Source organism: Rhinopithecus roxellana, unplaced genomic scaffold (genome assembly GCF_007565055.1).
Source record: "Rhinopithecus roxellana isolate Shanxi Qingling unplaced genomic scaffold, ASM756505v1 contig3561, whole genome shotgun sequence".
Taxonomy (NCBI): Eukaryota; Metazoa; Chordata; class Mammalia; order Primates; family Cercopithecidae; genus Rhinopithecus; species Rhinopithecus roxellana.
Window position 1 is genome coordinate 10,217 of NW_022142558.1, and position 21,257 is coordinate 31,473.

The 21,257-nt window shown below is 54.0% G+C and overlaps 1 pseudogene; it reads right to left on the reverse strand.

Annotated features, from left to right (window-relative positions):
* Positions 1 to 988: 988 nt before the first annotated feature.
* Positions 989 to 20,991, reverse strand: LOC115895890 (annotated as a pseudogene).
* Positions 20,992 to 21,257: the final 266 nt, after the last annotated feature.

A 21,257-nucleotide genomic window follows, 5' to 3' on the forward strand; every position in this document is an offset into this window, starting at 1 on the left:
AAGGACAAAATGGTATTGTAGGAAGCTATAGAGGCTGGTCCTTCCACTGGAACAACCACTGAGCTATAAAGAGCAATTGCAATGGATTATTTGGAAACTCTGGAACCTGGTCAGGCATCTATGGGAGAATGCTTGAAGAAAGGAGAAGCTGGGCCTGGCGCGGTGGTTCATGCCTGTAATTCCAGCACTTGGGGAGGCCGAGGTGGGCCGATCACGAGGTCAGGAGATCGAGACCATCCTGGCTAACATGGTGAAACCCCATCTCTACTAAAAATACAAAAGAAAACCCAAAAAACAAAAAACAAAAATTAGCCGGGTGTGGTGGTGGGAGCCTGTAGTCCCAGCTACTTAGGAGGCTGAGGCAGGAGAATGGTGTGAACCCAGGAAGTGGAGCTTACAGTCAGTGGAGATTGCGCCACTGCATTCCAGCCTGGGTGACAGGGCAAGACTGTCAAAAGAAAAAAAAGAAAAGAAAAGAAAAGAAAAAGAGAAAGAAAGAGAAAGAAAGAGAAAGAAAGAAAGAGAGAGAGAGAGAGAGAAAGAAAGAAAGAAGAAAGAAAGAAAGAAAGAAAAGAAAAGAAAAAAAGAAAGAAAGAAAAGAGAAGAAAGAAAAAGAAAGAAGAAAAGAAAGAAAGAAAGAAAGAAAGAAAGAAAGAAAGAAAGAAAAAGAAAGAAGAAAGAAAGAAGAAGAAGAAGAGGGAAGGAAGAAAGAAAAAGAAAGAGGAAGGAAGGAAGGAAGGAAGGAGGAAGGAAGGAAGGAGGAAGGAAGGAAAAGCTGCTGGTCCTTTGTGAGTGGTGGACATGAGCCAGCTACCACCTCCATTTCTTAGTCTTGCTGTGCCTATAAGGGCAGCAACCCACATTCCTGGAGCAGCTGGCTGATATCAGAGTGAGCATCAGGGACCTTGTCCTCAAAAAATTTGACATGGTACATTTTGGTCAGTCTGGTGGTGCCCTGAGGGATCAATACGAGACTTGCCTTGGTTTTGATCCACTTGGCAGCAGTGGCTTCCTCCAGCAGCATCCACTGGAAGATTTAAAGAGACAGACCTTCCCCCTTGTTTGTAGCTAGATAATTGAGGAAATCTTTGATGGTTCACTAGCTGGTCGTATAGATAAAGGAAGAACAACTTCAGTGACAAGAAATACACATTTTGCAAAAGCAGTTTGAAAAAGTCACAAACTGATGGATCCAGCCTTTAACTAGAGAAAATCCACAGTCCCAGAGGAATAGAAGCACTTGATTTTTAGAGTTACCACATTATGATACTCAGAATATCCAGTTTTTAACAAAAAATTATAGAACATGGCCGGGCGTGGTGGCTCAAGCCTGTAATCCCAGCACTTTGGGAGGCCGAGACGGGCGGATCACGAGGTCAGGAGATTGAGACCATCCTGGCTAACACGGTGAAACCCCGTCTCTACTAAAAATACAAAAACTACCCGGGCGAGGTGGCGGGCGCCTGTAGTCCCAGCTACTCGGGAGGCTGAGGCAGGAGAATGGCGTAAACCCGGGAGGCAGAGCTTGCAGTGAGCTGAGATCTGGCCCTGCACTCCAGTCCGGGCGACAGAGCGAGACTCCGCCTCAAAAAAAAAAAAAAAAAATTATAGAACATATAAAGAAATAGAATAATATGGGTCATTCACAGGAGAAAAAAACTTGGCCTAAACTATGTCTGTGAAAGCTCAGACATTTGAATTACTAGCCAAAGACATTAAATCTGCTGTCTTAAATATTCTCAGTTAACTAAAGGAAGTCACTGACAACTAAATAAAATAGAAAAATTACATATGAGCAAATTAGATTATTAATAGAGATAGAAATTATATATTTTTAAAAACCAAAAAAATTGGAGCTGAAAAGTACGTAACTGAAATAAAAAGTTCATTAGAAGAGTTCAACAGATTTGAGCAAGCGGAAGAAAGTGACATGCAGTATGGACGGACCTTGGCAAGTCAGTATTAAGTGAAAAAAGTGATTCCCCGAAGACTCCAGATATTACATACACACAACGTCCTTTCTGTTAAAAAAAAAAAAAAAGAAAAAGTTACCAATGTATTGCATGTATGTACTCTTTAGGAATATACATCTATATCTATATAGATATCTAAGGAACAGAATTTAAAGGAAAGCAAGAGAATGAAGAACATGAGTGGGGTGCAAGGACTTGGAATGGGGGCCCTGACAGCAGACAAAGACGACGTCAGACTCTGCTTTTGTTTTTGGTGCTTCCTCCATTATCATAAATAAACAACATACAGAGTCAGTGAAGGAAGCAGGTCAGTCAGATCAAGGATGAATCGGTGTACCCACCCAGGATTGGGATTAGTGTGACTCTGGGCACCTGGGATCCAAAACAAGGGGAAAGAGGCAACCACCATACTATTAACTGGGCATCCCTAAGCCAGACCCTGACAGTGACGTTCACAACTCCAGGAGCTCACACATGACCTTCTTGGGAAGCGATACTAACATCCCCCATATCCTTGTGAGGAATAGGGGCTCAGAGTGGACTAAAAACTTACGAGGTTATAGAACCAGCAGCATCTCCACACTGGCCTAGAACCCAGGTCTGTCTGATGCCAAAGTCCAAATGCAGGTTACGGTGCCAATTAGTTTCTGATCACTCTGCTAAGAGGAGCTTTGGATTCCTGCAAAGAGTGAGAGAGGTGGGCCTGGGATGCCTCTGGGGGATATCACAGCAGCAGGATCAGAGGCAGGTCCTGGACTGAGCTTGCAGCTAAGAGAAGCAGCTCACAGGCCAGGTCTGGGGGTGCAGGCCAGTCCCCATCAGACTCTCAGTGACTGTGGCCACTGGAGTTAAGGGCCAGGGTGTGACCTTCCATGGTCAGAATGGGGCTCTCCTAGTGGAGTGAAAGACAAACCCTAGATCTTCAGGTGGATCCTTCTGAATCTCTGGGGCCACAGAAGGAAAACTGGGCACTGCAGCCTGATGGGAATGGGAGGGGTCAAGTTGTACAGCCTCCCTCTCGCTGCACAGCCTCTTGGGAGGGAGCACGCAGGACATCTGCGAGGACCTGCACCCTTAGCCTTATACCCTTTGCTAGGTGTATGAGTGCTCAGCTCTCAGTGCAGAGAGACAGCTCTATGGTAGCTGCCTCTGCCCTCCTTTCCTCTCCAAGTTCTTCTGCTCTGCCAGAGCTGACCTCTGGATGTGAGTCCAGATCTGCCCACACATCCTGTGCTGTGTCCTCAGTGCTCCCACTGGTGCCCCACTTGCAGGCTCCCTCACTCAGTTCGCCTTGGACGTCTGCAAGCATCTCCAACACACTCCCATGATCCATCGTATTTATGTATGTATGTATGTATGTATGTATTATTTATGTATTTTGAGACATAGTCTTGCTCTATCACCCAGGCTGGAGTGCAATGGCATGATCTTGGCTCACTGCAACTTCCACCTCCCAGGTTCAAGCAATTCTCCTGTTTCAGCCTCCCCAGTAATGGGATTACAGGAGCATGCCACCAAACTCAGCTTTGTTTTTGAGATTTTATCTTCTACTGCATCATCCCATGATGTCAAAATGTCTCATCATAGGTGAATTATTTTCCAGTCATTTGAGTTAAGAAAAGAATACAGCTATTCTTCAGTGACCAAGCAACTGCAGGAAGCTGGCAACTTACCCCTGTGCAGATGAGCCCAGGGCGCCGTCTCTTTGCTGTGGGGTAAACGAAAATGCGTAACATGAAAAAAGAAGTTGTCGACATGCAGCTGATTCTTACATAAAAGTCAAGTCTATTATTAGTGGGTTTTGAGGAATGGTACCTGGAGTTCTCTTGGGCCCTGAGTTCAGATCTCAGAACCACTTACGTGTGCATGCGTTTTCATTTCTCTGGTGAGAAACTGGGAGTGGGATTCTGGTCATAGACATTTATCTTTTGAAGAAATGCCAAACTGTCTTCCAGAGTGGTGGCACTTTACACCCTCATTTAACTCTCAGTAGCAATGGAGGAGACTTGCAATTTCTCTACAACTTCACCAACCCTCGGTGGTGTCTGTCTTTTTGATGACAGGCATTCTCCTGGGTGTGTGGTAGTATCTGATTGTGGTTTTAATTTGCAGCTGCCTGATGTAGAATGACGTTGAGCATTTTTTCCCATGTGCTTATGAGGCATCCATATATCTATATATCTACCTTGGTAAGGAGTTTGTTCAAATCTTTTGCCCATTTTTTGTATGTATGTATGTATTTTTATTATTTTTGTAGAGATGCCCAGGCTGGTCTTGAACTCCTGGCCTCAAGCAATCCTCTTGCTTGGCCTCCCAAAGCACTGAGATTATACGTGCTTCCCATTGTGCCCCGCTCTCTTGCCCATTTGAAAAACTGGGTTTCTTGCTTGTTTGTGTGTGTTTTTTTGTTTGTTTTTTACAATTGCACTTTGAAAGCTCTTTGTGTCTTTGTGTATTCTGGACATCAGTCTAAGACTTGAAAATATTTTTTTGTCTGTGGCTTTCACAGGAACAAACACCTTGCTTTATTGTGCTTTGCTTTACTGCACTTCACAGATGCTTTTTTTTTTTTTTTTTTTTTTTACAAATTAAGGGTTTGTGGCAACCCTGGTCAAGCAAGTCTATCGGCGCCATTTTCCCCGCACCATGTGCTCACTTTGAGTGTCGGTGGAAGCAGCTTTCGGCAATAAAGCACTTTTAATTCAGACACAGAGTTTTTAGACATAATGCTGTTGCACACATGTCATGTAAACATAGCTTTTATATGCACTGGGAAACCAGAAGTTCACGTGACTTGTTTTACTGAGAAGTTCACTTTATTGTGGTTTTCTACAACCAAACCTGCAATCTCTCTCATGTGTGCCCATATTTTTATTTTCTTAATGGTGACTTTTGAAGAGCAAATATTTTCCAATTTGGTAAAGTCCAAACTATGATGTTTTTCTTTAATAGCCAGTGATTTGGTGTCATATCAAAGAAAAGCTTTGTCTCACTAAAGATCACAGAGATTTCATTCTATGCTTGCTTCTAGAAGTGTTCTACGTTCAGCTTTTAAGTTTAGGTGTCAGATGGATTTGGGGCTAATTTTTGTGTGGGGAACGAAGCGGTCCTGGGTAATCTTTGTACAGGTATGAAGAACTCAAAACATTCTTTTTTCTTTTCCATGTGGATATCCAATTGTTCTAGTACCACTTGTTGAACTATAATTTCTCCCCATTTAATTATTTTAGTACCATTATTTAAAGTCAATTGACCATAAATGAAAGGTTTAACTTTGGACCTTTTTTCTGGTCCATTTCTCCGTATCTGTCTCTACATTGGTGCCACACTGTTTTTATTACTGTAGCTTTATGTCTCTCTCTATGTCAGCGCCACACTGTCTTTAGTGCTACAGCTTTATAGTAAGATTTAAAGTCTGGTTGCCTAAGTTCTCCAATTTTATTTTTTCTCAAAATTGTTTTCGCTTGTATAGTAGTCTAGGTCTTTTGAATTTGCATATACATTCTATGACCACTTTGTCATCTCTGCTAAACCAGAAGCCTGCTGGGGTTCAGCAGGGATTGTGGTAAATCTGTACATCAGGTTTGGGGAAAATTGCTCTTTTAATAGTACGTTTTTCCAGTCTATGCATGCTGTATACCTTTTCACTCAATAGAGCATCTCTGACTTCTCTCAGTCATGGTGTGTAGCTTCCAGTGTTATATTTGCACAAGGTTTGTCGAATTTATTCTTTTTTATAAGATTGTGAAAGGAAGTTTTAAAAATATAACCCGGATTTTTCATTGCTGGTGGATAGAGATGTGTGAGGATGTATTTTAATATGTGCCCCACATCCTTGTTAAGCAATTTTATTATCTTAACTAGTTCTTAAAACATACTTTTTAGGATTTTGTTGCCTGCAAATAAACACAGTTTTACTTTGTATTCTGTGTGCCTTCATTTTCCCTGCTGCATTGGGCCGGCCGGAATGTTCCTGTGACATTAGAAGTAGGAGGAAGGGGTGTCATCGCCTATGTCCAGCCTCAAAGAGAGGGTCACCAGCCTTTCACCAGAAAATGTCATGTCAGGTCCACAGGGTGCTTTCCTGTCATTCCTAGATCACTGAGATTTGTTAAAAATCATGAATGGGAACTTGCTGGTAACAAACCCTTTTCTGCATTGATTGGCTTGATCACATGGTCACTGTTGTCTATTGGATGAATGTGCTGAGCTGTAGTAATTGATTTCTAGGTCTTAAGCCACTGCTTACCCCTGGAGTGATATCACTTGGCCACAGTGCATGGTCCTGCCAGTGCTGCTGGATTTGGTTTGCCAAGGTCTTATCAGTGATCTCTGCCTGTGTTTCCTGAATGTATTGGCTTAATGAACATCTGGCTTTGGTGTCAGGTTGATGGTGGCATTGCTGAATGAGCTGGGAAGTGTTGCTTCCTTCTCTGTTTTCTGGAAGAGTCTGTGTGTAGTTGGTATTGTATTTTTTCCTTAAAATCTCTGCTAGAATTCATGCATGAAGATTTCAGGGCCTGGGATTTTTCTTCACTGGGAGATTTTAAATTAGTAGTTCAGTCTCCCGGCAGCTCTATGTCTATTGAGATTTTCTATGTCTTCTTGGGTTAGTTATAATAATTCATGTCCCTTAACTGGAAAGGGAACTAACTTCCTTAAGTTAAAAAGCATGTTTTAGGCCAGGTACAGAGGCTCATGCCTGTAATCCCAGCACATTCAGAGGCCAAGGTGGGTGGATCACCTGAGGCCAGAAGTTTGAGACCATGGCATGTCAAAATCACATCTCTACTAAAAATACAAAAATTAACCAGGCGTAGTGGCACACATCTGCGATCCCAGCTACTTGGGAGGCTGAGGCAGGCAAATTGTTTGAATCCAGGAGGTGCAGGCTGCAGTGAGCTGAGATTTCACTACTTCACTCCATCCTGGGCAACAGAGCGAGACTCTGTCTAAAAAAAAAAAAGATGCACAAAGCACATTTCAACCTTAGGAGAGATAGAAGATGTATAATGAAGTATAGAAATGTTTAGAAGACCCAGTTCCATTACTATCTTTGCACTAGGAAGTCATTGGTACATTTCTGGTATTTAAATTCACAAAGACACACAGACATACCCATGCATATAGCCTCACACACAGACACACACGCACTACACACACTCACAGCAGCGTCCACAGGCTGCACCAGCCCTGAAGCAAAGGAGCATGGCTGAGAGGTCCCAACCACAGGGAGACCTTAGACATTGTCCCAGGCCTGAGACACGGAACAGAGACATAAGCAGTACCTGGAGAAATCCTTCCTCCATTTGCGCGAGTGGATCTTTCCTCGCCGCTTGGTGTTTTGAACTCTCTTCTTTGCGGGTCTTAACGAGATACTCAAAGGTGGTCATCTTCTTGGCCTCTGGAAAGGGGAAAGGAGGAACAGGGCAAGTTACCAGCCCTGCAGCTTTGCACAGCGCCCGCAGGACAGTTCAGAAAGGCAGCCAGCGCCACTGACCCAGCCCCTGCGCAGGGAGCCGTGCTCCGCCCACCATGCAGGCCCTGTGAGGCCAGGATGGGTGCAGGCGCCTCGTGGGTCCAGCTCCACAGCTAGCTGATGGTCAGCAAGAGAGGTCTGCAGCTGTGACCTGGGGACCGGCACCGGCCCACGCCCCCCTGCCCACCAAGGCCTCACTGAGCTGCATCGTCCGTGGTGTCAGAAGAGCAGCTGCCTCTCACAGACCTGGGTCCCCCATACCATGCAGCCTGAGAGGTTGCTCCAGATCCCCTGGGAACACTGGCGGGGGTCAGAGGCCAGCTCAGGAGGGGCCGCTCTGTCTGAGGGTCCAGGTGGCCTGCGGGGTTCCTCACATCTGGACACGGGGTGGGGCACACCCTGGGGGATGCACAGAGACCTTGAAGTCGGAGGACCACACAGTGTGGCGGCCACCCCGAGGTGCTGGCTAGTGGGTCCTGGGAGCACACACTCCTGCAGGTACTCAGAGCCCCAGGCCCAGGAGGTGAACACAAGTGCCATCAGTGTCACTCAGCACAGCCTCTGATGGGGCCGAGACAGGTCACATCCCTGCAGCCCTGCACAGAGCCCACCTCAGCAGGCCGGCCAGAGCCCCATCCACCCGGCCTGCAATGCAGGCAGCAAAGCAGCGCATCGAAGCAAAGGAAAACCTGAGATACCCGTTTATCTAAAAGACTCGTCTTAATAAACGTTAATCAAATGGGCTCTGCACCTATTTCAGCCACGAGCTTCCGTGGAGGGGCCAAAATTTCCATGCTTCTTTCCCTAAGCACCAACACCGTGAGAGCTGATGTCTCGTGACTATTTCTGGAGACTGGGGCAGCCGCCCACAGAGGCCTATTTGCAGTGAGGAGCAGATGGCGGTGGGTGCCTTATGGAGTTGCCTGCAGCCAGCCCAGCCCCGTCGCCTGCAGTGTTTTGGGTGTTCAGCCCTGGCCGGGCCCTGAGCTGCTTCACATGGCTCTGGCTAGTCCTCCACGCCCCCCAGAACCTGTCGTGGTTTGAGCACACAAACTTGTGCTTGTTTATATTCAAGTTAAAATATATGTTCTTTTGCCCAGGTTTGCACAAATACCATCAAAACCAGATTTTCAGCGTGCCCTGTGGCTCCCAGAGGCCCACTTGGTGCAGGTGAGCTCTGTGGGAAACAGTTAACCTGAGCGTCATGGTGAGGTTGAGGGCAGGGAAGCCGGGAAACCTCCCAGGCGGGCCCAGGGTCTCCAGCATGGCCAGGGCTCCCTGGCCGGCTGGGCAATGTGGGGAAGGCTGTGCTTCCCTGACCTCATCAAGCAGGTTTTCTCTATGATCTACCGTGAATGTGGCTCCCATCCATCTCTGGAAGGCAGCCCCACATCACTCACCTGCTCAGGGAATTGTGCCCTCGCCACGAGCACTGAGGACTCTCCAAGGTCCATCTTCCAGCTTCAAAATGAAGTCTGAGTGGCCAGCTGCTTCTGACACAGCTCCCCATGGCCTCCACCCGATACCTGCCCCTAGATGAACAGAACACACATGCAGGCCAGGCTGCACCTCCAGGAGCCTGCACAGGAGACTGGCGACCTTGCCCCGAGGACCACCCTCCACAACCGCCTCAGCCTCATGAGTGGGAGGCAGATGGCCTCTCAGGTCTCTGGATGAGACACAGCGACAACCAGGCGGGTGGTCCCAGCCCTCCTTCCTGGTATCCTGGTTCCTGACACCACCAGTGCGCTCTCCTGTCAGCGCTGAGCCTGGGAGCCTGGCCTGGATGTGGCTGCGCAGCGCGGAGGACGTGGCGAGGCCTTCCATGCCCAGCTTGGGTTTCCAAAGCAGCAGCCCCTCCAGGCAGCGGACATGCCCTACCTGCCCCCAGTCCTCCTGGGCTTGAGCCCACTTGTAGGGATTAAAAACCCCTCATCTTCATCCTACTGTCCGGACAGGACTCCCCTCTTCATCCAGTAAGGAAGGTGGGTCTCTAAGACCACAGAGACCAAAGCCCATAGGATGGGGCAGAGCCATTCACGTGGGGCCTCTCTCCCCACAGCCGCCCAGGGCCGTCTCCTCCTGGTTAGCACAACCTCCTGCCCCTGGTGCCCATGTTTAGCCCACACAATCTGAGTGAGGCCAGTGCTCACGGTCTTCCCGGGACACCAGGGCCGCCTGCCTTCTTTCCATCCCCCTTCTTCTTATCACGAAGAGGTAGGCAGCGTCCCTCGCGGGGCTCTGCCATCAGCTCCTCAACTTTCCTCGTCTTGCTCTCAATGCCGTTGTTCTCTCCGCCTCTGGCGGATGAAGGGACAGAAGTGAGGTTGGCGCAGATGCCGGCGTTGGCTGCTGCTCAGAGCCAAGGGCGCCCATGACCCCAGCCCTGCTCTCCTGACGCCCCTTTGTCACTCACAGGCGGCGTCTGCACTTGGTGCCCACACGGTGCCTCTCCAGCGCCCCTCCTGAGGAAGGCAAACCCTCTCCTTGCCACCTGCCTGTGGGCCCTCACCCCCTCACTGTCCCCGCCAGGCCCCGCCGGACTGAGCCAGCTCGAGGCACCAGAGCATAATGAGTCCAGAAGGAAGTGGCACCCAGGGCTAGCGTGACCCAGAGGAGCCGGCCACACCTCGGCCGTCCTGGAGCTGCTCCTCTCCCGGGGAGGAGGCAGGTGGGTCTCCCCGGCCCCTACCATCTTTGTGGCCTCGGGACTCACTCTGCAGTGACGCAGCCTCTCTGTCCCTGCGGGCTGCTCAGCCACTCTGGACACACACTGTGCTCAAGGTGGGATGGCAGGGAGGCAGGGCAGGGACCCCACGGCACGTCCTGTGACACCAGATGACATTGGTCCCCACTCCCACACACACCGAGGCCTCTTTCAGGTCAGCACGGAGTAGCTGGGGGCAGATGTGGTTCTTTTCCCTGGTGATCTTCACAACTCAGGGCTGCTGACAGCCGGGGCTCAGAACACCAGGCCTGAGAGTCCCTGGATCCTCCACCGCAGTCAGGGGAAACACCTCTCGTCAGTCCCCGCTGGTGCCCACTGCCCTCCCGTGGCCCCACCCCTGTGCTGGATGAGCCTCAGCCCAGGTGGAGAGAAGGCAGCTCGGCCCAGGACAGCGCGGTCAGGAGGCCTCAGGCAGGGCAGCCCAGCAAATGCCCACGTTGGGCCTCCAGGGACTTAACACTGTGTGGATGAGCTTGTCCAGGGACGGCTGCACCACAGCCCCAGAGCCAGACAGGAGGCCGGGGCACACAGGCACCAAGCATCACCACAACAGGACAGGGACGCAGCCCCAAGACGACCCTCCACCCTTTCACCACGAGGACCCCTGCCCACAGACCCCTCCCTTCCGAACTCCCCCAAGCCTGGCCCGCGCCGGCCATCCCCGCTGTGCCCCTCACCAGTAATTACAGCTTCCCACGCAGTTGTTGATCCACTTGCAGTGGTGGTCGAAGCCAGATACACATTTATTGCAGGAAATGCAGTGTTTGGTTTTCTTGTTCCTGGATGGATGAATCGGGGAACGGGTGTCAGGCCCCAAGTGCGCAGGCTGGGCCAGGGCCGGAGCCCCATCACCAGGAGCCAGGTGCCTCGGGGGAACCAGCCCTGTGTGGCCTGGGGAGTGGGCGTTCGGCGGGGAATGGGAGGCTGGGGGAGGGAGTTGAGGCCTGTGGGGAGGAGGAGAAGCAGGGCAGCACTGGGCAGAGGTAGCCACAGGGCAGGAGGAGCCCGTGTCTGTGGTGGGTGCAGACCGGAGCGTAGACCACCCCCCAGCCTTCCTGCACCAGCCTCACTCTGGGCAATGGTCCTGGAGGAGGCCGCACCTGCCTATGGTTCCAGGACTTGAGGCTGGGGGCTTGGATCCCACCTGTGCCTACAGAACCTCCCTTGCAGCCGACAGCAGCCCTGTAGCCACCCCCAGGCCATCATGGATGCCCCCCAGGCCCCAGGAGACACTGGAACCCTTCCCTCCCTCTTTCCCTGGGGCTTGCCTTGAAAAGCCCCAAGACAGACAGCGCTCTCTTGCCCTGGGATCACGGGGGAGGGACCTCGTGCACGAAATGCACTGAGGACCAAACATGCCTGAGTGCCACTGCGTTCCGTTCCAGGGGAGCAGCGGGTCACCTGCAGGTGACAGACACAGCCCTCCAGCCTCAGCCCTGCCTGCAGAGGATTTGGGGCAGCCTGGCACTGTGCCCCCTTCACAGCACAATGAGGGGCTATCCACCCGCAGCCACAGGGCCACAGGGCCATTCCCTGGAAGCTCCATTAGTGTCAGCTGTGGCCACGGCAGGGGCTCTGTGGGGCCAGCAGTGACCTGAGCTCCCGGGCCCCTGGAGGTGACCCTGACACCGCGGGGCCTCGGCCAGGGTGGGCACTCACACGGTGACCTTGCACAGGTGGCAGAACTGGTTCTGGATCACGTGTGCGTGTTTCGATCTGTCGAAGATCGGCATGGGCTGAGAGTAGTTCTTCATGAGTCTGACATTGAAGTCGGCCGGGTCGATGCAGGAGGCAATCAGGTGGACGACGAGGTGGAAGGAGAAGATCCCCCCGGTCACCTGGCACGTCAAGGAAGAACCTGGCCCAGGGCCTGGTCAGCCTGGCATGAGGCGTCCCCATGAGGCCCAAGGGCCCAGGAGAGGTGAGGCCGCCAGTCAGCCCTACTCGCCCAGCCCTGCACACCCAGCCCTGCACACTGGAGCCCAGCTCAGCCAGGCTTGGCTCTGCTCCCCCAGCCCTGGACACCTGAGCCCTGCTCACCTGGCCTTGTTCACCGGGCCCTGTTCACTGGGCCTGCTCACATGGCCCTGCACACCTGGCCCTACACACCCAAGCCCAGCTCAACCAGGTCCAGCCCTGGTCACATGGCCCTGCTCACCCAGCCCTGCACACACGGCCCTGTACACCTAGGCCTGCAGACCTGAGCCCTGCATACCCAGCCCTGCTCACCCGAGCCTTGCTCAGTCTGCCTTGCACACAAGCCCTGCACACACCACCCTGCACACCCGGCCCTGCACACCCAAGCCCTGCACATCTGGCCCTGCTCACCTGGCCTTGCTCACCCGGCCCTGCACACCCAGTCCTGCCCACTTGGCCCTGTTTACCCAGCGGTGCACACACAGCCCTGCTTACCCAGGCCCAGAGGAGACGAGACCACCCATCAGCCCTGCACACACAGCCCTGTGCCAGGCAGAGACCGGGATGGCTGCTCCCATGCCCTTTTTGTTCATCCCTGTTGGACACAGGGCAAATCCCCCACAGAATGCACCACATCCCCAGAGGCTCAGCCAGCCCAGCCAACCACAGTGACCCCAAAGCCCTTTACACCTTGAGGGACAGACCTGGGTGTAAACACAGCCAGACGCCCCAAAGGCTCTGGGGAGCCTGGGTTCTTTTATACCAGAGATCCCTGAGCACTGGGAGAGAAACACAGCCTCAGCACAGCAGGAGAGGGGAGGAGGCAGGGATTTGCACAATCTACCCACTCCCTCTAGACCCCAGACGGCCACTCAGGGACCCTCTCCCCGAGACTTGCTCAGGGAAGCCACCCCTAGACTCGCTCATGGACCCCAGACTCACTCAGGGCCCCTCCAGACTCTCTCAGGGACTCCTGACTCTCTCAAGGACCCCAGACTCACCTGGGCCTCCGTCTCAGAGCCTGGCTGCGGGGACAATGGGGAGAGGGTTCTTGTCCCCTGGAGCCAGGAGAAGCTGGGCTCCCCATGACTGGGACATCAGCTCCCGCCCTCAGATCCTGGCTCCCTCCTCCTTTCACTGGGACCAACACAGACTCCCCATGGCAACCAAACAGAAGGGGTGGAGTGCGGGCCCTCCCGTCACCCTGCCTGGCCCCTGGACTGCCTTCTAGCCAGGAGTTCAGGGTTGACAGCCGTCTCCACAGGGCAGCCCAGAGGCCCTCACCGCATGGAAACGCAGGCTACCGACCTGCGGGGCACAGCGCTGTCCACCTTGGCACAGGGGCGAGGAGGAAGGTGCTGGCCATGTGCAAAAGGCCGCACAGGGAGTTTAGCAGAAGGCTGCCAGCAGGGTGGGTCCTGTGCCAGGCCAGGGGGCTGCTGTCCCTCCTGACAGAGCCCCTCTTCGGAGCCCCCTCAGGCAACGTTGGGACAGCTTCGCTGCTGCTGGGCTCACACTCCGCCTTGTCCTGGCACCACCCTGGGGCATGGGGTTAGGGTTTTTATGCAGCAGCCCTTCCCTGACAAGGGTCCCGTAAGAAATGTGCTGTAATGTATGGGAAGCCTGAGTGTGAAGCTGGTTCCGACCAAAACGCAGACACAGGTACTGAAGCCCTCGGCAGGACGCGACGCACACCCTGCATCTTCCAGGCACCCACGTGGCCACGACCCTGGGTGCTTGTGGGCATGAGCTGAGGAGGAGGCTCTGTGGGTGCAGACATGGCTGCAAGGACAGAAGAGAATGATCTGGATGCCAAGGGGATGGGACTAGGGAGCGGCTGCCCAGGCTGGGGTGCGGTGGGAGTTGGACAGTGCGGCTGGAGGCCAGCCAGGCTCTGGGGAACTCACATGGGGGCCAGGACTGATCAGACGCCTGCCCTGGCCACTCTGATCCCACCATGCTAGAGGAGAGGCCTGCAGGGGCCCCGTCAAACGGGAGTGGACTGAGGCTGCAGGGCTCACTGTCCAGCTGGTGACGAGCGTGACGAGGCTGCATCCCGCCTGCTGTCTCGTGCACCCGCTCCCTGCAGGCTGAGCTAGGGACGCTGCACTATTTATGTGGTTGCCGGGGCAACGGAGAGGGCATCTGGAGCCTTGGGACGCTCTCCGTGGCCGCCGAGGACAATGAGACCAGGCAGGAAGCTGCACTGTGACCCAGGAGAAGCCCCTTCCTCTGCAAAGCTGGAGCAGCACTTCCCTCGCTGGAAACCGGTGGGCAGGGAGGCCGGGGCCAGGCAGAGCCTCTGCCTGGGCAGCAGGTGAAGCTCAGGCTGAGGACGCCCACCCAGGCCCTTTGTCACCACATCCAACTGCAGCCTCACATTCTCCAGGCTTCATACACAGAAGCCCACTGCCAGGGAGGCGGTGCTGCTGCAGGGGCCACCAGGAGACAGCCTGGAGATGGTGTGGCCCTAACCAGGACCCCTTGACTTCCATGTGGAGGAGCTCAGGGCTGACCTGAGCCTGAACCTGCCAGGCAAACCCGTGGCGCCCCGAGCCAGTCTCCAAACCTGCAGGCGCGAGGCCGGGCGGTCACCCTGAAGGCATCCACCCAGAAACCAGGGTTCAGCTGGCAAAGGACACCCCCCCTTAAGATTCCAGGGCAGTATCTCCCCCCGGACAGCTCCCTGGACTCAAAGCTTTTCTCATGAGAACCAGGTTGAAGCAAATCTTTCACTGCACACTACGGTGCCCTGCTGTCCATCGGCCGCACTTCGGCCAGCGAGGGCCACGCTCTGCAAAAGGATGTCCTCCTGGGACATCCATCACCCATAGGAATGATCCTGGTGACCTTAAGTTGGCTATGTTTTGCCCAGACTGACCCAGCTGGCCACTCTGCCCATCACCCACCCACGCGGGTGACCCTTCCTGAGCTGGCGGGAGCCCCAGGATAGGAGACACTGGGTACTGTATTCTCAATTTTCTCTGCTTCTACTTTCACATTTAATTTTATCCTGGTAGTGCTTTATGTTCCAACAAGCAATAAACAGTAAAAGAACTAGAGTAAGTGTCTCCCTTTCACCACGCAAACCGCCTGCCCTCTGGAAGTTTCGGTCTCAAGCTGTCATGAGAACCTAGCTATGCCGGAACCTCCCCTAGCAACAATCTGTATTTTGTAAACAAACAGCGCGGCAGCGCCAGCCCAGGACACACGCCCTGTGCCCTTTGTAACACTGCTAACCTTTTCCCCGCCCTGTTCTCCAGGCAGGAAAAGAGAGGAGGCGGAGAGCGAGCCCACAGCCCCTACTCCTGGGGCCCAGTGCAGTCCCCGTCACGTCTTGGCACCTCATCAGTCCCTGCGGGGCTCAAAGCTGACACGTGCTGGGAAGGTGCAGCGCCACTCCGCGCTGGTGAATCTTCCAGCGCGGCCGCCAAGCTCGTGCTGCCCTGGGCCACAGCACAGGACTTTGCTGGGAAGAGATTTCTCCAGATTAAACAGAGTTACACAGATTCCAATCCCTTCCACACAACAGGCCCTATGGATGTGGTGGCCGCGGAGTCTGTTTCCCTTTGCAGAAGAACAGATGTGGGCACGTGTGCACTGAGGCATGCTCTGGAAGGGCTTGAGCACGAGGCCACTGACAGTCGGCCAAGCCTGGCACTCAAATGTCCGCCTAACCTGGGGTCTTTATTCCATTTCTTCCCCACTTTCCACAATACAATATCCCTCACCCTGCACCTGACCTCCCCTAGGGTCAGGGGCTGCAGCCACAGGGCCTGGGTGGTCACTTCCCAGACCAGCCCAGGTCCCTGCAGCTGCCAGATATTGTGGGCACCCTCCAGTGGCCACAATGGAAAGCCACGTGCTGCTGGCCCAGGGGCACGGGGGGTGCAGCTGGGGAGGCTGTCCTGAGCCCGGCGCCGGCCAGCGGGAGGGAGGGGCAGCATGGATGAGGGCTGGGACACCAAGGGCTCCGTTAGAAATGGAGATCCAGGTGTGGAGTAGAGGGTACAGGGGAGCCACAGAGGGTTCACCTACCAGAGAGCAGGTGACAGCCCAGAGGCACGCATGGCCAAGCCACAGGCCAAAGGAAGAGTAGAGAGAAGGGATTCTAGCGGCGCATAAGGAAATAGCCAGGTGTGGAGGGTCAAATCATCCCCCACATAGGTCCAAGCCCTAACTCCTAGCACCTGTGGCTGTGACCGCAGTTGGAAATAAGGTCTTTGCAGATAGTCCTGTTAGGGTAAGGCCATTTCAGGTAGGCCCTACTCCAATGACCGGCACCTTTACAAAAACGGGTACCCAACAGCCGCAGACACACACAGAGAAAAGACAGTGTGGACACCAGAAGACGAGCCGCGGAGAGCGGCCGGAGCCATCCCCTCCAGCAGCTTCAGCGGGAGCAGGGTGCAGCCAACCCCCGATTCCACACGGTTGGGGACCCCGGGCCCTGGAACTGTGAGACCAGATATGTCTGCTGTTGCAGGCACCTGGTTTTTGGTGCTTTGTGATGGCAGCCCCAGGACGTGCCGCGGCCACCTGGCGATGCTGAGGGAGAGAGACAGATGGCGGGCAGAGCAGCAGGGGAGGGCGCCTTCCTCTGCAGAGCATCCACTGGGCCATGCAGTGGAATCGCAGACGGAAACACAGCATTTTACACCCCCAGCGTAACTGTGACTCAGATGAGGGTTGCAATGGAAAGCGACATACCTGAGACCCAGAGTCCACCTGTGCACCACTCCGGATTGGCAGGGGCAGAGACCCGGCCCACCCTCCCAAGGAACCGCTGCATCCCCACCTACCAGGCCTCCTGACAGAGCAGTGGGACAGGCCGACGCCACCCGCGCCACGTTCTTCTGAAACTGCTCAGCCTCAACCACACAGAACCCCAGATCGTGGAGCAAGACACTGGTCTGGATACACCGTGACGCTGTGGTCAAGGAGATACCAGCAGCTGACAGGAAAAGGCAGGCAGGCACTGTGCTGACCTAAAACACAACCCAGAGACTCGGTTTGCAACACGCCCAGAACCTTGGCCAGATTCTGGATTAAAAATCCTATCAAGTGCATCTGGGGGCTGTTGGAGCATGTTGACGTGGACTGCCTCGGGCGTGGTCCGATCACAGCCTGTCTTCTCACCTGCCATGAAGGTGCAATACAGGAGGACACCCATGTCTGGAGGGCATGTGCTGGAGCAGGGAGGCCGGCCGTGCGGCACAGAGTCAGTGACTGTGGGCTTCAGTGACATCCTCATCCCTCACTGCAGGGCACCTGGGGCCAATGGCGCTGCCAGTGCAGCTCTGTGGGTCTGTGGGTCTGTAGGTCTGTGGATTTCTGGGCCCTTGAGTAGGGGGAGGCCATCTGGGACCCAGGCTTTGGGGGTGTGGGGACTCAGGGCTGTAGGTGGAGAACTCGGACTCTGGGCCACAGCAGAAGCTCGGCCAATGGCAGGGGATCTTGGGGAATGCCAGCAGGGCCACAGGCACACCCTGGGCCTGGCAGAGACAGGCCACTACTCAGAACTATGATCTGTCCTCCTGATGAGTGGAGGGGTGCAAGGCTGGCAGTGTGTGCCAGGTGGAAACATGGGTTGCCACATTCCAGCACCCCCCATGGTAGAAGCCCAACCCCCCACACGTGTATCCAGGCATGGTCTTAGACCCCCACGGAACCCCCACTCTAGTGACTGGGCACACTCAGGGCCTCTCAGCAAAGGCCTCCTCTTGGGAAGTGAGCACTGCTTCCCTAAATCCCCTAGGACTGGGGAGGCCAGGGAGCAGACAGGGGGACACAAAGTCTTCTACTCACAGTCCCGGACGGTCACTTGAAGTCCCAGACAGACACTCCCAGTCCCGGACAGACACTCCCAGCCCTGGATGGTCACTCGCAATCCTGGAGGGCCACTCACAGCCCCAGAGAGACATTCCTAGTCCCAGACCGACACTCCCAGCCCTGGACAGCCATGCCCAGCCCTGGATGGTCACTCCCAGTCCCAGCCTGATGGTCACTCCCAGCCTCAGACGGTCACTTCGCAGCCTGGACGACTACTCACAGCTCCAGTCAGACAGTCCCAGCCCCAGATAGACACTCCCAGCCCCGGACAGCCACTTCACAGCCCTGGAGAGCCACCTGCAAACAGGACGCAGGTTTGCAAGAAGGGATGGAGCCAGAGAGCACCCAGGATGAGTCAGCAACTCATGTCTCTCACTAAAGCACACCCTTGGACCCCTGCAAGGCTCTCTGTGAGGCCAAGGTGGGCCCAGCCCATTTCGACTTGTAGAGAGGGTGTGGCCTGACCTCCCAAGGGAACTTTAGCCGCACAAGCCACCCCAAGACCCAGAGACTGAGCCTCAAATCCCTGTGGAGACACCCTTGAATCACTGAGCCAGACGGGGTGGTTGAATGAGAGGCCAAAAGCCTTACTGGCAGTGTGTGTCTCTCTGTGTGTGGTTGGGTCCATGTGTGTGCGTTACAGAAAATACATAGCTTTAAACATACATTAAAAAGTAAGAAAGGTCTACAATCAATGACCTAAGTTTCCATCTTAAGATGATAGAAAAAAAAGCAAAGTAAACCCAAGGTCAGTTGAAGGAAAGTAGTAAAAATAAAAGCAGATTTTGTTTAAATAGAAGAAAAACAGGCAAATAGAGAAAATTAATAGATTAAAAAGCTGACTCTTTTCAAGATGAATGAAAGGGATAAACCCCAGGAAGACTGATGAAGGTGGAGGAGGAAGACACAAAATGGCCAGGATAGTGAGGAAGGAGGGTGCAGCACTACAGACCCTACAGACGGAAAAAGGATAGTGGGAAACACTGTAAACACCTGTATTCCAAGAAATATGACAGCCTACGTGCAATACTCCAATTTCCTGAAAAATACAACTTATCAGCCGGGGCCCCGTGGCTCACACCTGTAATCCCAGCACTTTGGGAGACCAAGGCGGGATCACAAGGTCAGAAGTTCAAGACCAGCCTGGCCAACATGGTGAAACCCTATCTCCACCGAAAAATACAAAAATTAGCAGGGCGTGGCAGCGCGCACCTGTAGTCCCAGCTACTCAGGAGGCTGGGGCAGGAAGGATTCGTTTGAACCTGGGAGGCAGGAGTTGCAGTGAGCTGAGATCATACCATTGCACTCCAGCCTGGGTGACAAGAGCGAGACTCCACGTTCAAAAAAGAAGAAAAAGAAGAAAAATACAACCTATGAAAATAGAAACAAGAAAACAGAGAAACATAGCTTTTTATCAAAGAAATTGAATTCATTATCAAAAGCCTTCCCACAAGGGAAACTGTTGCACTTGGGGAAAAATCCAGCCAAGTCTAGACTTAGGGGCCTTCTGTGGGCAAAGGCAACCAGTTTCTCTGACCAGTCAAAGGCCTGGGAGCGAAACAGATGGAGGGAAGCGGGGCTTCAGGGACACAGCAGCCCCATGGCACATGGCCTCCCGATGTGAGCCACGCATCTGCAGAAAGACTTGTTTAGAAAATTGGGGGAATGGCCATACGGAAAAGGAATATATGATGTTAAGAAATGGCTATGTAATTTTTAAGTGAGATAAAGCACGGTGTTATAAAAATAAAAAATAGTTTTTTCAGACACAAACTGGAGCATTTACAGGTGAAATTTCACGATGTCTGAGATTTTTTAAGGTTACTACTACTCGGTACACATGTGTGAGAGGGTAAAACAAGTTTAGCAAAAGCTTCACACCGTTGAAGCAGGTGACTGGCACCTGCGGGTCCGCTTGACTGTAGTCTCTACCTCTGTAAACTGAAAGATGTCCACAGCAACAAGTTTCAGCAAACAGGGGACATGGCCTTGCCGGTGGCTGAGGTGCTCAGGCTGGTGGGCTGCACACCTGGTCCACTCTGCATCCGGCCCCTACACCTCCCTGCCCGTGCCGCAGCAACACACACCAGGCTTGCCATTCACCAGAGACCTGCCCAGGATGGCCCAGCCCGAGGACCACACAGTGGGTCACCGCTTCCCCACTGAGGCAGGCTCTAGTGAGGAGTGACACATCCCACTTTTAGAAAATAGGGTTCTAGTGCCCCCAGGCACCAAACGCAGGCCAACTGGCCCCAGGCCCCCTTTGTCCTCACATACTCATGTCTCAGCGACCCTAGGGGGCATGGGGTTTCTTGACTGAGGTGACATGGTCTGCTGGGGGGTAGGGCAGAGCCTACATGCTCCACGGACGTGCACCCGGGAGATGGGAGCAGACGCAGGCTCCTGCCTGCTGGAAGATGATGGGGAGCAGATGTGAGCCCCCACCTGCTGGGAGATTGAGCAGCAGACACAGGTCCCTCCCACCCACTGGGAGATGGAGCAGACGCAGGGTCCCCCCCCACTGGAGAATGGGAGCAGGTGGTGCTGAAACATGGGGTCAGTGGGCTGCCCTGTCCACCCTGACCCTGAGCCACACAGGAATGGCCTTATGTGGGGTCAGCAGTTGTCCTATCCACCCGTACCCTGAGCAGGGGCTGCACAGAGCACCAGTGGCCACTGGGCCCACCTGCAGGCTCGGGGAGACACAGTCTGTGCCCATGGCAGGTTACTTGCTGCCCAGCCAGGCAGCCATGGACCAGATCCCAGAGCCAGGCCCACTGCAGGGTTCCTCCCGGAGGCCCCGTCCGCTCAGACTGTGCACAGTGAAAAGGATACCACGTAGGCGACATATTTCCACACATGAGGCAGGAGGGGGAATGAAGATCCCAAAGGTGGCCGAGTGAAAGGCCCAGGAAAGACAGCCCAGGTCACCACCTGGAAGTAGTGCAGGGGGTAACAACCAGTCGTTCACTCGGGAGATGCGGGGGCGGCAAGACCAGCTCTCCGTTGTTGAGCACGGCTTTTGGGCTCCGGGAACACTGGCTCCTGGAGCGGGTGTCCATCTGCAAGGATACAGAAGGGGAGGACCAGCCCCGTCAGCCCAGGGAGGGCTGGCTCACATACTGTCAGGGAGACCTCAGGGACAGGGAACATCATCCCCCAGACCAGCACTGAGAGCCAATGGCCCAGCACTGCCTGGGGCCACGTCCCCAGAGGAGAGAGCGGGGCTGGGAAGGAACCGGTGCAGGGCCCTGCCAAGGGGCAGGAACAGACATGCTGCAGAATCTGACCCCAGCCAGAGCCGAGCGGCTACAGAAAATGGCTCTCC